This window comes from Tenrec ecaudatus, chromosome X, assembly GCF_050624435.1.
Source record: "Tenrec ecaudatus isolate mTenEca1 chromosome X, mTenEca1.hap1, whole genome shotgun sequence".
NCBI lineage: Eukaryota > Metazoa > Chordata > Mammalia > Afrosoricida > Tenrecidae > Tenrec > Tenrec ecaudatus.
In genome coordinates this window covers 115604763-115618895 of record NC_134548.1, presented here as the reverse complement: position 1 = coordinate 115618895, position 14133 = coordinate 115604763, and the positions used below count along the sequence as shown (strand labels likewise).

Here is a 14133-nt window from a genome sequence, read left to right as displayed (position 1 = left end):
TGACATCAACCTGTTTAACAAAATTATGGCTGGTCACCTAAAGTCCAATCTAGTGAATGTTATACTACTCTACACAAACAAAACCTACTGCCAGTGAGTCCATTCTAATTCATAGTGATCCCATATTTATGATTTTCAAGACCATAAATCTTTACGGATGTGGTCACCCTTATCTTTTTCCCTCAGAGTGGCCGGCAGGTTTTGTGGTGGTATGATGTTTCTTAATATGCCTTTTCTATCCAAGTCTCTGTTAAATCCCACCAAATGATTGGCTGGGACTATGCAATTAGGGCATGTGTAACAACACTAACAGAGAAGATGGATCACTTTTCATTACCGCTTCTCCCTGATGTGAATAAGCGTGAGCCATCTTTGCAACAGCAGCAGAGTCTGGAGGACCTTGAGAAAGCCTGTCCATGGTCTCTCACTGGAGAGCAGATGCACTGGACTTTGGCACGGAGACTTGGTGCAGCAGCACTGAGAATGGGGGGTAACTTCTCAATCTGACCCCAGACAGGAAAAGAGCAACAAGCTGGCCGGCTTCATGCCCCTTGGAAGCAAAAGCCAAGGGAGCATGTGGCTAAGACGCTGAGGCCCGGAGAGAGACTTGTTTAACACATGGCTGAGAGACTGAGAACTGGAAGAAGAGACTTGGCTACTGACTGAGGAGACCAGTGTCCTACCTGTTTGGTGATCCTGCTTTGGGTAACCTGTTGACTTCCCTAAGAAGCCCTTTTAATTGTATTCTCTGCGAGTCCCATGTGACCATCTCAATGAATGATCAAACACAGTACAGAGATGGAGAGTGGCTGGGAGGATTGGTTGGTGTCAGAATAACTAATGAAGGATGCACCATGGAGGCATGTGTGTCTCCTGCCTTGTGGTAATAGGGCAACACAAAGAAGTCAGCTGTGTCTACCTGCACACCAGTTACTGGCGGTTTAACCTGCGACGCTTGTGGTTACAGCCTAAGAACTAACCCACAGTAGCACCAGGGCCTCTTTCCCACTATTCCAAATGACCTTTCTGTTTTATCTTGAATAGTATGAATTCCCACATATTAATAACATGATATTAGAAATGCATTTAACTTCAGAGGAAGTGAAAATATAATTATAGTTGTAATTACATTCTTCAAAATTATAGCAAAGTTTATATGTATAGGAAAGGGAAGTATAACAGTGAGAGAATTAAAAATCTAGGAACGTGATTCTTAGAATACTTTGTGTTAGCATTGAGGACATCATGTTTGGTAAAGTAGAAGGGCTGTGAAAGAGGAAGGGCCGCAATGAGATGGACTGACAAAGTGGCTGAAACAGTAGAGTCAAACAGAGAAACAATTGTAAGGATGGCAGAAGACCAGGCAGTGTTTCATTTTTTTTTTTTAGTTTTTGTTTGCTCAAATTAGGGCGTATCTCAGAGATGCCATGTCTTTGGGGGATGCCCTCTTGAGGTTGTGTTATATGTTTTTCTGGTTTTCTATATATGAAGCCCAGGACTGATGAACTTACAGGGAAAGCAAGTAGAATATGGGTCTTTTGGGGGTAGGAAAAAAAGAGATGAAGACAAAGAGTTCAGGAAGGAAAAGAATGTTTGGAAATTGATTGTGGAAGCAATTGTATAATATTGTTTGACGTGATTGGACTATGGAATGATAGGATTTTGTATTATTCAGTTCCAATTAACAAAATAAATAAATAAATAAATACAAGATTGGTATGTGTTGGAATCAACTTCATGGCACCTAATAACAACAACAAAGTATGGTAAATGTAATTGTCAAATTTTAAGACAATATTGTTTATATTTATTATTCTTTTAGCTCTCTTAGAAAGAAATTATATAAAATAGTATTTGTAAAGTATATTATTGGATCGATTAGGAAATCCAGCGTGACCTGCTTCCAATTGTCATGTTGGTAGTGGTGTCAAGTTGGTTGTGATTCATAGTGACCTTACAGACAACAGAAGGAGACACTGCCTGATCCTGTACCACCCTCACAATGGTGGTCACATTTGAGTCCAGTGGTGTAGCCACTTGTCAGTCCATCTCTTTGACAGCCTTCCTCATTTTCAATGACCTTCTATTGAAATATCATAGCCTTCAAATCCTAGGAAATAGTTATAATATGTACTATATGGGCTTTGGATGAGTGGAAATCAGTTGATTATAACCAACAAAAACTACAGAAGTAACACATAATGATGTAATATATGAATTACATATATATGATGCATATTAAAAGTTTATCAACAACTGAAAATTAAAAAAACTGATCATTTTGGTCCTGCATGTATAATAGTTCCAAGGTCTCTTGAGCAACTGCAGAAGCCACAGACAGGGAGGCTAATCCAGGGGCCAATCCAGATGATTTATCCAAGAACATCGCCAAGGAAAAAGGGAAGCCTAATTCCATTTGCATCTCCCCACACTGTGAGATCACCACAGGCAGTTTGGATTTATTCTTAGGGCTTGTTGAGACAACTCTCAATTTTTCTCATCGCTAGAATTCCACCAATGATTTTTTTCCAAAAACCACTTGCTTCCTATCCAGTCAATCACATTTAAAACAGCCATTTGTACTGAGACCACTGTTTGTGATGATGCCAAAGCACAGTGGAAGTGCTGGTAGGACCGAGACTATGCAGGTCAAAAATGACTTGGGGATTGGGTGCATGGAGCTGAGTGTCTGAGTTTAAAATTTTCATCTGCATATGGTCCTCAGGAATTACTGAAAATCTAGGACCATCTCCATTTACAGTCTCCACCCTGGATCCTTGATGGCCTGTAGAAAGTGCTTCCTTTTAATCCTCTTGGAACCCCATCTTTGCTGAATTATCCTGTGCAGAATTGCCTAAAGTTCTCTGCTTTTTAAGGCACAATGTCTGCAAAGAACCCAATCTTTACGCAGCCAACTTCCTGGCCACCATTGCTGACACCAAAGAACATCCTGGCCACCTCTGCTGGCGTCACAGCGGACTGGGCTTCAATTTGCTACCACCCTGGCTCCAACGTGGAAGTAGAATAAAGGGTAAATCATATATTTAACAACAGTAACATAAAATGTAATATATGTGCAGTATATTTGCCCATATCTATACCAAAAAGGCAAGTGAAAGCAATCTATCATGCACTAAGCCAAGGATGACAGATGGTAATGAAATAATTAAACAATATATTACCAGGTTTGTTGGATTAAAGTTACAAAATGCCTAACAATATTATTATAAAAGTGGTTATATCATTATTTTCATATACAAGTAATTCAACAGGAGATGCTAAAACCTCAAGCTGCATTCAGAAGAGGACCTGGTCCAAGAGATATCCCTGCTCATGTCAGATGGATCTTAGCTGGAAGCAAAGAATACAAGAAAGATGTTTGCTTGTGTTTTATTAACTATGCAAAGATATTTGACTCTATATATCATACTAAGCTGTGTATAACACCACTGAAAAGATTGGAAATTACAGAACATTGTGTTCATACAGCACCTGAACATTAACCAAGAGGCAATCATTCATACAGACGAAGGAAGCCCTGCGTGGTTTGAAATCAGGAAAGTTGCATGTCAGGGTTGTATCCTTTCACCATATGTGTTCAAACTCTGCATTGAGCAAATCATCTAAGATCCTGAACTATAGAAAGACCAACAAGGTATCACGATTGGAGGAAAACTTATTAACAATCAGTGATATGCAGATGGCATAACTTTGTTTGCTGAAAGTGAGGAGGATGTTAGCACTTGGCAGTGAAGGTCAAAGACTGTAGCTTTCAGTATGGATTAAAACTTAGTGTAAAGGAAATCCAAATCCTCATAAGTGAATCAAGAGAAAACATCATGATGGAGAAAAAATTGAAGATGTCAAGGATTCCATTATGCTTTAGTTAACAATCAATGCTTATGAAAGCAGCAGTCAAAAAATCAAATGCATATTACATTGAGCAAATCTGCATTGAAGGGCAAGGATGTCATTATTAAAACTAAGATGTGCCTGACACAGCTATGGTGTTTTCAATAACTCTGTATGCGTGTGAAAGCCAGACAATGAATAAAAAAAGGGTCTATGCACTTGAATTGTGGGACTGGTGAAAAACATTGAAAGTAATGTGAACTGCCAGAACAAACAACTTTGTCTCAGAAGAAGCACAGCCAGAATGCTCCTTAGAAAGGAGGATGGTGAGATTTTGCCCAATGTACTTTGGACTCATTATCAGATGGGACCTGTCCCTGGGAAAAGGACTTAATACATGGTAAAGTGGAGAGTCTGTGAAAAAGAGGAAGACCATGAAAGAGATAGATTGATACAGAGGCTGCAACAATGGACCCAAACATAATTATTGTGAGGATAGAGCAGGACCAAGCAGTATTTTATTCTGTTGTACATAGAGACACTACCTGCTGCAGCCAACTTTATAATACCTAACAACAAGATTAAATGAACAAGTTATTTTTTTAAAAAATCACTTTATTTGGCTCTCTTACAGCTCTTATTGCAATCCATCCAATCATCCATTGTGTCCAGCACATTTGAACATATGTTGCCATCATCATTTTCAATTTTCTTTCTTTCTCCGTGAGCCCTTATATCAGCTCCTCATTTTTCCCCATCCCTCCCTTATCCTCCCCACCTCATGAACCCTTGATAATTTATAAATTCTTGTTGTTGTTTTTTCATGCCTTACACCAACTGCTGTCTCCCTTCATCCACTTTTCTGTTGTCCCTTCTGTGGGAGGAGGTTACATGTAGATCGTTGTGATTGCTTTCCCCTTTCTCCCCACACCTTACCCTTATGCTCCTGGTATTGTTACTCTCATAATTGGTCCTGAGGGGTTTATCTGTCCTGGATTCCCTGTGTTTCAAGCACTGATCTGTACCAGTGTGAATGCTGTGGTCTAGCCTGATTTATAAGGTAGAATTAGGGTTATGATAGTGGGGGGAGGGAGTGGGGGGGAAAGGAAGCATTAAAGAACTAGAAGAAAGTTGTGTTTCACCAGTGCTATAGTGCACCCCTGACTGGTTCATCTCTTTCTTTTGACCCCTCTGTGAGCACATATCCAATTGTCTACAGATGGGCTTTGGGTCTCCAACTCTGCCCTCCCCCTCATTCACATCCATATGACTTTTTGTTGTGGGTCTTTGATGCCTGATACCTGATTCCATTGACACCTCATGAACACAGAGGTTAGTGTGCTTTTTCCGTGTGGGTTTTGTCACTTCTAAGCTAGGTGGCCTCTTGATTATCTTCAGGCATTTAAGACCCCAGATGATCTATCATCTTTTGATAGTTGGGCACCATCAGGTTTCTTCAACACATTTCCTTATGTACCCATTGTGTCTTCAGTGAATGATCATGTAGGGAAGGTGAATGTCACAGAATGCCGGGTTATTAGAACAAAGTGTTCTTTTGTTGAGGGAGTACTTGAGTAGAGGCCCAATGTCCGTCTGCTACCTTAACACTTAACATATGTACACAGATCTATTTCTCTATCATTATATATAAATATATTTACATATGTACAGGCTGTATTCAGACCTCTATAAATGTCCTTTGCTTCCTAGTTCTTTTCTCTATTTCCTTTTACTTTCCTCTTTTCCCACTTTCACTTTTCCCACTATCATGTTCAGCCTTCATTAGGGTTTCAGTAATTCCTCTTGGCTACATGGCCCTTGATCAAGCCCCACTATGCATTCTACTTTCTACTCACCATCAATTTTAGATAACTTGTTTCCTTGCTCCTGGGAACTGAAACATTTCAAGAAGAAACAGTGAAAATTAAAATACCTACCAAAAGTAAATAATTTTAGGTATAAAATAAAATGTACATATGGTAAGTTACAAACTAAATAAGATTCTTCAAGAAGCATGAAAGGACAACACTGTGGGCCTAACTTCTATCAGTGAATGAACAACTATAATAACAAAAGCACCAACAGCAAAAGACAATAAAAATAAATGGGACCTCATAAAAATGAACATTTTTAATCAAGCCTTTACCCCACAAAAGTAAAAAGAATAGCTATTCACTTGGGGGATATCTTCAGAAATCATCTATCCAAAAAGAATCTAACAACAAAAAATATATATCTGTTCCTATCTGTACCAGTGTACACCCTCTGGTCTAGCTAGATTTGTAAGGTAGAATTGTGATCATAATAATGGGAGAGATGGGGGGAAGAAGCATTTAAGAACTAGAGGAAAGTTGTACATTTCATCAATGCTACACTTTACCCTGACTAGCTCATCTGCCACCCCCGACCCTTCTGTAAGGGGACATCCAGTTGCCTACTAATGGGCTTTGGGACCCCAATCTGCACTCCTTGTCTTTCACAATGGTATGATTTTTCCTTCTTTGATACCTGATACCTGATCCCTTGGACACTTTGTGGTCACACAGGTTGGTGTTCTTCTTCTATGTGGGTTTTGTTGCTTCTGAGCTAGATGGCCACTTGTTTACCTTCAAGCTTTTAAGACCCCAGATACTATATCTTGTGGTAACTGGGCACCATCAGCTTTCTTCACCACATTTGCTTATGCACACATTTGTCTTTAGCGATCATGTTGGGAAGGTGAGCATCATGGAATGCCAATTTAACAGAACAAAGTGTTCTTGAATTGAGGGAGTACTTGAGTGGAGACTTAATGTCCATCTGCTACCTTTATAATAAACCTATAAATATATGCATGTAGATCTATTTCCCCATCATATATAAATATATTTACATATGTACATGCCTGTATTTAGACTTATATAAATGCCTTTTGACTCCTAGTTCTTTCCTCTATTTCCTTTTACTGTCCTCTTTCCCCACTATCATGCTCAGCCTTCATTTGGGTTTCAGTAATTTCTATCGGATACATTGCCCTTGGTCCATTTAGAATTTTTATGGCACTTACATTGAATGCATTTTTCTTATATTAAATACTCTTGTAAGAGTTTTATGCTTATTGTTTGCATGAGATATTTTTTATAAATCCATTTCATGGGCTGGATGAACAGTCTGGAGGAGAAAACAATGGGCCCAATGGTTACGGGGGACATGGAAAAGGGGAGGCAGGGGAAAGAAGGTAGTGTTGATGAACCCAGGGACAAGGCAACAACAAGGGACCTAAAATTAGTGGCAAGGATAGGGTGTGGGAGACCTGGTAGGGATTCAGCAAAGGCAATGTAACCAAGAGAAATTACTGAAACCCAAATAAAGGCTGAGCATGATAGTCGGGCAAGAGAAAGTAAAAAGAAATAGAGGAAAACTAGGTGACAAAGGGTATTGATAGATGCACACTTTCCCACCACGATCACTGAAGACAAATGTGTGCATTAGCAAATGTGGTGAAGAAAGCTGATGGTGCCCAGCTATCAAAAGACATTGCATCTGGGGTCTTAAAGGCTTGCATATAAACAAGCGGCCATCTAGCAGAGAAGCATCAAAGCCCACGTGGAAGAAGCAAACCAGCCTGTGTGATCACGAGGTATAGACGGGACCAGCTATCAGACATCAAAGAACAAAAAATCATATCAGTGGGTGCCCACCTTCCCAATATGATCACTGAAGACAAATGTGTGCATAAGCAAATGTAGTGAAGAATGCTGATGGTGCCCGGCTATCAAAAGATAGAGCATCTGGGGTCTTACGGGCTTGAAGGTAAACAAGTGGCCATCTAGATGAGAAGCAACAAAGCCCATATGGAAGAAGCACACCTGCCTGTGCGATCACGAGGTGTCTAAGGGATCCTGTATCAAGCATCGAAGAACAAAAAAATCATATAATTGTAAATGAAGGTGAGTGCAGAGTGGAGACTCAATGCCCATCGGAAGGCAACTGGACACCCCCTTACTGAAGGGTTGTGGGGAGGAGATGAGCCAGTCAGGGTGCAGGGTAGCAACAATGAAACATATAACTTTCCTCTAGTTCTTAAATGCTTCCTCCCCACTGACCCCCCACCACCCCACTATCATGATCCCAATTCTACCTTACAAATATGGCTAGACCAGAGGATGTACACTGGGAAACACAGGGAATCCAGGACAGATGAACCCCTCAGGACCAATGGTGAGAGTGGTGATGCCTGGAGCGTGGGCGGAATGTGGGGTAGAAAGGGGGAACCCATTACAAGAATCTACCTATAATCTCCTCCCTGGGGGATGGAGAACAGAGAAGTGGGCTAGGGGAGATATTGGACAGTATAACATATGACAAAATAATAATCTGTGAATTATGAAGGGTTCATAAGGGAGGGGGGAGTGGGGATGGAGGGAGGGAAATGAGGAGGCGATATTGACGGCTCAAGTAGAAGGCAAATATTTTGAGAATGATGATGGCAACAAATGTACAAATGTGTGTGACACAGTGAATGTATATATGGATTGTGACAAGAATTGTAAGAGTCCCCAATAAAATTATTTTTTTAAGTAAGATATATATACACAAAAATATATATTTTAAATGGAAGGTTTAATAGGATATTGTAAATTAATATAAAACATGTTGTATATTCACATAATTATTTAAATTTATATGACTATATAAATATATTACATATACATACAATAACTATGATTCCATGTCTTTTTCATTATTTTTTATGTGCTAAGATTTTCTATTTTTCCATCATTTGTGAATATATGTTTTAATTATTGAGGACAGGGAAAATCAACGCTTCACAAGTCTTATTCATTAAATTCATTGGTGAATTTTGGTATTTGTGCCTACTGATAGTCTTATTTCTATGAAAACAAATCACATATTCCTCATTTTTCTTATGCCTTTTATCTAACCAATAAATAAACTCATAATACTTTACCTATGAGTATATATTTATCTTGGTATTTTAAATTTTGTTACAATGATAAGCCATATTATTTTTTTGATAGGTGATGTGGATATTTCACATTCATTAAAAAAAAATCATTAACTAGGCTCTCTGCTCCTCCTCGTGCAACAGACAGCTGCCTCTCCCATTCCCGTGCAGTCCCAGCCGCATCCCCGAGACACGATAGTGAAGGTCGGAGTGAACGGATTTGGCCTCATTGGGCGCCTAGTCACCAGGGCTTCTTTCAATTCTGGCAAAGTGGATATTGTTGCCATCAATGACCACTTCATTGATCTGAACTACATGGTCTACATGTTCCAGTATGATTCCACCCACGACAAGTTCAATGGCACTGTCAAGGCTGAGGATGGGAAGCTTATCATCAATGGGAAGGCCATCTCCATCTTCCAAATCAAGTGGGGTGGGGCCGGTGCTGAGCATGTTGTAGAGGCCACTGGTGTCTTCACCACCATGGAGAAGGCTGTGGCTCACCTGAGGGACGGTGCCAAAAGGGTGATCATCTCTTCCCCTTCTGCCGATGCCCCTATGTTTGTGATGGCCGAGAAGTATGACAACTCCATCAAGATTGTCAGCAATGACTCCTGCACCGCCAACTGCTTAGCCACCCTGGCCAAGGTCATCCAGGACAATTCTGGCATAGTGGAAGGACTCATGACCACAGTCTATGCCATCACTGCCACCCAAAAGACCGACGATGGCCCCTCTGGGAAACTGGTGTGATAGCCGTGGGCCTACCCAGAACATCATCCCTGCATCTACTGGTGCTGCCAAGGCTGTGGGCAAGGTTATCCCGGAGCTGAATGGGAAACTGATTGGCATAGCCTTCCATGTCCCCACCCCCAATGTGTCCGTCGTGGATCTCACCTGCCATCGGGAGAAAGCTGCCAAGTACGATGACATCAAGAAGGTGGTGAAGCAGGCGTCGATGGTCCCCTAAAGGGCATTCTGGGCTACACTGAGGACCAGGTTGTCTCCTATGACTTCAACAGTGACCCCAACTCTTCCACCTTTGATGCTGGGCTGGCATTGCCCTCAACGACCACCTTGTCAAGCTCATTTCCTGGTATGACAATGAATTTGGCTACAGCAGCAGGGTGGTGGACCTCATAGTCCACACGGCCTCCAAAGAGTAAGAGCCCCCCTGGACCAGCAGCCCCAGCAACAGCACTAGAGGAAGAGAGGCCCTCAGCTGCTGGGGGGCTCTTTGCCCCCAACTCAATCCCCCAACAACTTGAGAATGTTCCATCCAGCCCACTTGAAGGAAGGGGAGGGGCTTAGAGAGCCCCACCTTGTCATGTACCATCAATAAAGTACACTGTACCCCACCAAAAATCATTAACTACTAAAATTTAATATTTTAAAATGCATAGTACAGTGACTAAATATCTAGATAAAAGAGAATAATCATTTTAAATGTAGGGATTTTTATTTTTATTTTCCATGATAATTCAAATATAAACTTTATGTGCAGGGCATTTATTGCAATTTCTAGTATCGTGTTTCATTACAAGTCTGTTAAAATTTAATTCTGTGGAAGTTACATATTAAGAAAGACATTTTTTCCAGTGCTTGTCCTTTCATACACCTATTGGTGCTTACCTAATCATAAGAGCTGCAAAGGGTCTCTGAGCTCTAAAAAGCTTCCATGGCAAAGCCCATGTTCCTTTGCTACCAGCTAGGTCATTTTGGGACATTTCCACGTTTATGCTTAACATATGATAATTTATTCTGCTTTTATCTGCTGAGTCCCTCTTGAAGTTTGTCACTATGAAAACAGTATAAACCAATTAAGAATCCAGATAACAGAGACATTTTTAATTAACTCTGTGGAAAACATTTTAAAGTTTCCCTTAATGCAATGATTGTAATCAATCCGAAATGTATTTGCTCTGCTTTTTACAAATGAGCTCAATGAGTTTGCATGCTTCCTCCTCTGGTCACATATTTTAACCCTCTATCTTGAAAGTCAGGGCCATATTGCCAATGCACAAGAAATGTCATATTGTAAAACCATAATCGAAAAACGGATAAAATATTATTATTGGGCATGGGGGGTATTTTCTCATTAGACCATGAACAGAATATAGGGTCATTCACTTATATAGTGTAGCAGTCACACTTTCTGTCAGTTTTACTTTGTATGAAACTGTCAATCAGCCTGATGATGGTTGTGGGAGGTATGGCTTTTTATAATAAAGACACTGGGAACCCCTCCCCCCTCACTCTGCCCCTTGTCTTTCCTACTTGCTAGAAGTCTGCTTACCTTCAAATAAGGCCAACTGTGTAAAGAAACAAAATCAGTGACACTCATGTATGTACAAGAAAGAACTTTAGATAATGAAGTAATTCCATGTCAAGAAGGCAACCCAGGCCCCTGGGGCTGCTAAGAGCTATCAGCACCCTGCTATGTCTCCACAGACCTTGGATCCACGAGACTCTGAACCCAACTGCCTGCAGTCTTCTTGAACCCTGCTTCATCTTTCTGCATCATTCATGGGTCAGTAGCTACGTAAGCCTGAAGAGGGCTCCAGCTACCATCCCAACTCATAGATATAAGTTGCATTGGGCTGCAATGCCCTCTTGATGTAAGATTACTTGATATAAAGCTCTTTCTTATACATATATGTCACTGGTTTTGTTTCTTCAGACAACCAAATCTAATTCATGTAGTAAATATTTTTGTTTTGTTTCAAATGAACTGGTATATCACAAAAGAATCTCAGTTTTACTTTTCCTCCCTTTATAGCCACTCAAACCAATGTTTAAGTCTGATGGGTAAGGAATTTGGAGGGATTTTAAGGCTGTTATTTTTCTCTCTCTCATTTTTTGAATTTTAACTTTATTTTACTTATCATTTTTATTTTATTCCTGATTGTAATTTTGTTGTTTATTTCGATTTTTCCTTTTTGTTTATGAAATAAGTTTAAAAGAAAAAGCCCTTCTCATCAAATGAAATCAGTAACAGCATACCATAAACCCCTCGATATGAAGTTTCTTTTTTTCCTGTTCCCACCCTCCCTCTCTCTTCTCAGTATCCCTGGTCTCATCATCATCATTAAAGTCTTATCCTTTTGTTTGAAAATACTTTTTCCTGGTATTTCCCTTTAAAATAATTGTCAAAAATATGTATGTGTGTGTGGCAGTTTGATTTTATGTTAATGTGAACATGTATTAAAGTATAGGGGTGAAATCCAACCTGTCAATCAGACCACAGCCTGATGATGCCCGCTCAGGTCTGTGGCTTTCTTACCAGGGAAAGACTGAGAATTTCCCTCTTTGTCAGTCTCTCCACCTTCCTAAGTGCTGGAACTCTGTGTTTGCCTCTAGAGGTGATCCCACAGGGGCTGCCTGACCCTGAGAGGTGTCAGCACCCTGCCATATTTCCACCACCTTGGATCTATGTGATTCTGCACCCAACAGGCCTGTGATCTGCCTGAATCCTGCCTCACCTTTCCATAGCATCAGCCTGAAGCTACATGAGTCTGAAGAGGCCCCCTAATTAGCACTTGACTTATGGGTTTGAGTTTCTCCAGGCTGGGATGCCTTCTTGATATGGATTACTTCTTGATGCAAAATTCTATCTTGTACATAGATGGGTATCACTGATTTTGTTTCTCCAGACAACCCAGACTAACATAAGGAGAGATTTACTGAGTTTGCTAAGCATCCTCTGTAATTGTGTACATGTTTTAAGATGTTTGACAGACTCATCATAGTTTTTAAAGGATGTATAATATTCTATTGTACCAGTTTGTTTATCCGTTCGTTTATAATCAGAGTTTTTTTTCCCCATAGTTTTGCTATCATAGACATTGCCTCAATAAACATAGGTATCCATATGTTTGTGTTTTGTTCTTCATTTCTTTGGGGTATATACCAATTAGAGAGATTTCGGGATCATATAATATTTATATTTGCATTTGTTTAAGGAAGCACCATATTGATTTCCAAAGTAGTTCTACAATTCTACAGTTCCACCAGCAATTTATGAGTGTTCCAATTTCTAAACATCCTCTCTCGCATTTATTATTTTTTTAAGAAAATTTTACTGAGAGTGTTTGTGTGAGGTAGTATCTCATTTATGTTATAATGTGTATTTTTCTTATATCTAATTAATGCAAACATTTCTTCATATGATTGTTGGCCACCTAGACGTAATCTTTAGTAAATTGTTTATTCATGTCCTGTGCCCATTTTTTGAATGGGACATTGTATTTTTCTTAAGATGTAGTTTACCCTAGATTAAAAAAATAACTATTTATCTGCTATATCATAGCTAAATATTTTTCCCAATCCGTGGTGTCTGCTTTAACTCTTTTGATGTAGTACTTTGATGTCCGTACATGTTGTATTTTTGGAATGCCTCGGTCCTTTATTTTGTCTTCTATAGTGTGGCTATTCTTAAATTATGATCAATAGTATGTTTATGTCTTATATTAGAGGCCTTAAAATTTGTGCCTATTTTTCATTGATGGTCTTTAGGATTCTAGGGTTTATATTTAGGTCTTAATCCATCTTGAATTTATATTTGTGCGGGATATGAGATATGGGTGTTGTTTCATTCTTTTGCAGGTAGAGATCAATTTTTTTCAGCACCATTTACTGAAAAGGCTATCGCTTTTCCCACTTAATGTGTTTTGGTCCTTACCTATTTTGATTGCTGGGGCTATTTAATATATTTTAAATATGAGAGTAAAAGTCTTCCTACATGGCTTTTGTTTTTTAATAGTATTTTATTTATCCTTGGTTTCTTTCATTCCCATATAAAATTTCTAAATCATGTTTCCATTTCTTTGAAGGATTGTGGTGGAATTTAGTTCAAAATTTCATTAAATTTATAAAGTGTTTTTGGTAATATTGACATTTTCAATATATTCTGCCTATTTATGAACATGAAATTTTCTTCCATTTGTGTACATCCCTTTATGCTTCTTGTAGAAGTGTTTTATAGTTTTCATTGTGTAAGTGTCTTATTTCTATGGTAACATTTATTTATAGATATTTTATCTTTTGGGAAGTAATTGAAAATAGTGTTATACTTTTAACTTCCTCTTTGGTGTTATCTTTAATATACAAGAAGCTAGCTGATTTCTATATGTTAATCTTATAGCCTGATATGTTGCCAATTTTTAAAATTATTCCCAGCAATTTTTAAATTGGATCTTTGGGGTTGTCTATATATAGCATTATATCATGTGCAGATAAAGAGAGTTTTGTTTCTTCTGTGCCAGTGTGGGTGTCTTTAATATCTTATAGCTCTGGATAAGACTTCTAGGACTATATTAAATAAGAGTGGTGAT

The 14133-nt window shown here is 39.2% G+C and overlaps 1 pseudogene; it reads left to right on the top strand.

Moving 5' to 3' along the window:
• Positions 1-318: 318 nt before the first annotated feature.
• Positions 319-9966, top strand: LOC142433667 (glyceraldehyde-3-phosphate dehydrogenase-like; annotated as a pseudogene).
• Positions 9967-14133: the final 4167 nt, after the last annotated feature.